Raw genomic sequence first — 4744 nt, forward strand, 5'->3', positions numbered from 1 at the left:
ACACTCTTACCCGCATGGTCTTATGCTTTATTGTATTTGCTCTGTGACTCACCATCGAGTGAGACCGTGGTACTTGATCCTGTCAGTGGCCATGTCGGACTAGATCCAAGGGATTGACGGGTTATTCCCATTTAAGTGTGGTCTAGCCTCTAAGGCGGGGCTTAGACACTTAAGTTGGAATAATTCGGGCAGTTCCGCCACAGCTGGTATCGGAGCTTGTACCACCACAGAGGAATCAATAAAATGTAAATACCCTCATTTTCCCAAAATAAAATTTGATAGAAACAATGTTGGATAGATAGGAGAACGAGCAGGATAGACCTAGGACGTGAAGCCTTAAGGGTAATAGAAGGGTAGCTAGGTGGCTAAGTAATTAGGCCCTACATGCCACTTTTACAGGATGGGAGTTCTTCCCTATTCCTTTTATCTTGTTGTGAGGTCGTTAAGGACGAGCATGCATGCATTTCTAAATTAAACAAATGGATAATTGAGTAACAACTTAAAAACAAGATAATAACCAACTAGGTCCCCAGTACCTTTTTATTTAACTAGAGAAAGGCCGAGTTTTATTTTTCCTTGTTCTTTTTATAATTCTTTTTCTTTTACTTACGCTTAACCATACACAGATGACTTCCCACGGATCCTCAGAGGACGGAAATGCACTATCCCACACTGACGGGCTTGCACGAGAGGGTTTTCCCCGCATTTTGTGGGAGGTACTTCAGGGGGCTGGATACACGACACCCCCTCAGTACGCGGTGCAGCAGTTCGAGAAGCACCGAGTGCCCCGCTGTAGGGTGAGGATGACCTTAGAGCCTCATCCCCTGCAGCCAGGCTGGCGCTCTTTGGACTCCGAGTCTTTTGGATGCCGAGCTGAGGACACGATCGAAGCGATCGCTCTACACGGGTTGACCACTTTCTGCGGATTCCATCCTTTGGAGCTGGCTACCCACCCCATTGGCTTGTTCCCCGCTGAAAGGGAGGATGACCCAATGTGGAAGGATCGGGTGGAGCATGCCAAGGATATCTGGGCCATCTACCCAGGACAGACTGCACACTTGACCGTACGGTGCATGAATGCTCTGTACCGTCTGCAAGTGATGCGCGGTGAGGCAATGTCCCATCTGATGGCACTATTGGAGGCGACAAAGATTACCTTGGACAACAGGGAGGAGCTTGTGGTTGACTTATCCACTGAAATGGTGGAGAAGGACTTGCAGGTGGAGCAGCTATCCACTGATATCCAAGAGTTGGAGGAACTAGTGGGCACCAGGGAGAACACCATTGAGGTTCTCGAGGATTAGCTTATTAATACTTAGCAACAGCTTGCTGAGGCTAATGAGCACCTGGATATGCATCACCAGGAGATCCAGGACATGGAGGCCAACGAGGACGTCGACATCGAGGGAGGAGAGGAGCCTGCCTCTAGTGTGGACACTGCTGGCTCAGGGAGACCACCTTCCCCCGAGTCGAGTGTTGCCTCGTTCGCTCACTAGGTGTTCAGGACAGAGTTAGAAGTCGGATGGTAGGACTCCTCGCCGCTAGCTTAGCTTTTGCACCCTTGGGGTACTAGGCTAGATAGAGTTGAGTCTTCTTGGGGGACAAATGATGTAACCGTGATAAACTCTTTTGGAAACATGTTTGATGGATGCTGTTATCAGTTTTAAGTTTGGGAGGAGAAATTTATGCCTTTTAAATCCTTTTGCTGAAAGTTGGAGTCTATCATTTTACTTTTGACTCTTTTCGCCGCGATTAAACCTTGAACTTGGAGTTATGGTGTTAAGTATATATGTGGTTTTTCAGATGGCCGGGAGGCAGCGTCGTGGTCAGAATGAGCGCGTTCCTCCACCGCCGCCACCGCCTCCCACTCTGCAGGAGCTCATGGCTCAGCAGAATGAGATCTTGAGGCAGCTGGCTCAGCGTCAGCCACCACCTCAGCACTATGGTGGTGGGGACCATCAGCGTCACCCCGCGGCAGCTACCTACCAGGAGTTCCTCAGTACTCAGCCTCCATTGTTCACAAGGGCAGAGGACCCACTTGATGCAGATGTATGGTTACGAGTGGTGGAATCCAAATTCCCGCTACTCCATGGAGCTTGTTCAGAGGTTACTAAAGTCAGGTTCGCCACCCAGCAGCTTCGCGGACCCGCAAGGACTTGGTTGGACCATTTTCTTGCCATGCAGCCAGAAGATCGAGAGGTGGAATGGAGAGAGTTCAAGGCAGCTTTCAGGGGACACCACATACCAGCCGGGATCATGGATCGAAAGCTCAACGAGTTTCTAGCACTCACTCAGGGCAACAGGACAGTGTTGTAGTATGCCCAGGCTTTTAATGACTTGTGCCAGTATGCTGGATATCACGCAGATACAGATGAGAAGAAGAGAGACAGGTTCAGGAGGGGGCTCAACACTAAGCTCCGTGACCGTCTCAACACCGTCAAGGCCAATAGTTACAATGAGTTGGTCAACATGGCTATCTCCCAGGAGGACTGCATTACAGCTCGACAGGCAGAAAAGAAGAGGAAGACCCCTGTGGCAGGACCCTCAGCTCAGCCACAACGCTTCAGGATTGTGTCTGACACGCAGAACCGGGGACCCCAGCAGCAGCAAGGGAGATGGGTGATCCGCCCATAGCAGCAACAGCAGGCACCCAACTGCACCCAGTTTCTAGCTCAGAGGAACAATCAGCAGCAGCAGCAGTACCGCCAGGCAAATGACAACAGGTGTTTCACATGTGGCAACACCGGACACTACGCCAAGAATTGCCCCAAGAACCAGCAGAGGCAGGGGCAGAATGTTAATCAGAATCAAGGCAAGAGGCAGAAGGTGCAAGTGAGGCAGGGCAGGCTAAACTTCACCACCATGGCTGATATTCCAGAGGGAGCACCCGTCTTGACTGGTATCTTTACAGTTTTGAATTATCCTGCTATTGTTCTTTTTGATTCTGGTGCATCACACAGTTTTATCAGTACCAAATTTAGTGCCAAGTGCCAATTGCCTTTTCACCACACCAATGGGGGTATTACAATCTCAACACCAGGAGGCAGGGTTGCCACCTATCAGGTCAATAGGCACGTACCAATTAAGCTGGGTAGTTTCATTTTCAAAACCACTCTATTGATAATGGGATTGGATAGTGTGGATATCATCTTAGGGACTGATTGGTTATCACGACACCACGCGGTGATTGATGTCGCAGCCAGAGCCATAGAGATCCGCTCCCCTTTGGATGGCGAGATCACCTTATATCTACCCGACCAGGGATGCACCCGTTCCTGTGCCTTCGTTATGATAGAGTCACCAGTGGAAAAGATCCCAGTGGTCTGTGACTACCTGGATGTGTTTCCGGACGAATTGCCAGGGATGCCACCTGACCGAGACATTGAGTTCGCAATCGAGTTGCAACCCGGGACTGCTCCTATCTCCAAGAGACCCTATAGGATGCCTCCCGCGGAATTGGCAGAACTGAAAAAGAAGCTGCAAGAGTTGTTGGACAAGGGGTTTATTCTCCCAAGTACTTCACCATGGGGATGTCCAGCTTTATTTGTGAAGAAAAAGGATGAGAGTTTGAGGATGTGTGTTGACTACCGCCCTCTCAATGCGGTGACTATCAAGAACAAATACCCGTTGCCCCGTATTGATGTTCTGTTTGATCAGTTAGTAGGAGCCAAGGTATTCTCCAAGATAGACCTTCGCTCAGGTTACCATCAGATCAAGATCCGTGCCAGCGATATTCCCAAGACGACCTTCTCAACCAGATATGGGTTGTATGAGTTTTTGGTAATGTCTTTTGGGCTGACCAATGCCCTGGCTTATTTTATGTACCTGATGAACTCAGTATTCATGCCAGAACTGGACAAGTTTGTGGTCGTTTTCATTGATGATATTCTGGTCTATTCCAAGAATGAAGACGAACATGCTGAGCACCTGCACATCGTGCTTCAGCGACTGCGCGATCATCATCTTTATGCTAAGTTGTCTAAATGTGAGTTCTGGCTAAAGGAGATCAAATTCTTGGGTCACACAATTTCTCAGGATGGGATATCAGTTGATCCTGAGAAGGTACAAGAGGTGATGGATTGGAAACCCCCGACTACAGTGAGGCAGATTCGGAGTTTTCTGGGATTGGCAGGGTATTATCGACGATTTATTCTGGATTTCTCCAGAATTGCCAAACCAATGACTGAACTGTTGAAGAAGGGAGTCAAGTATGATTGGAACCAAAAGTGTGAAGATGCCTTTCATACTTTTGAGGCAGCATTTGACAACAGCCCCAGTGCTGGCTCAACCTGACAACACCAAGCCATTTGAAGTTTTTTGTGATGCTTCTGGTACAGGATTGGGATGTGTCTTGATGCAAGATAACGGAGTCATTGCTTATGCTTCCCGAGCACTCAGACCCCATGAGCAGAACTATCCTACACATGATCTGGAATTGGCAGCTGTGGTTCATGCTCTTAAGATATGGAGACACTACTTGATGGGAGCTCACTGTAAAATCTATACTGATCACAAGAGTCTCAAATACATCTTCACTCAGGCAGATCTGAACATGAGGCAAAGGAGATGGTTGGAGTTAATCAAGGACTATGATTTGGAAGTGCATTACCATCCTGGCAAAGCCAATGTTGTGGCAGATGCTTTGAGCAGAAAGGCCTAATGCAATTGTATGAGCATGGATGCAAGAGTTACCACCCTGTGTGATGAATTGTGCAAGCTGAACCTGGAAGTTATTCCTTCCGGT

Source organism: Zea mays, chromosome 6 (genome assembly GCF_902167145.1).
Source record: "Zea mays cultivar B73 chromosome 6, Zm-B73-REFERENCE-NAM-5.0, whole genome shotgun sequence".
Lineage (NCBI taxonomy): Eukaryota > Viridiplantae > Streptophyta > Magnoliopsida > Poales > Poaceae > Zea > Zea mays.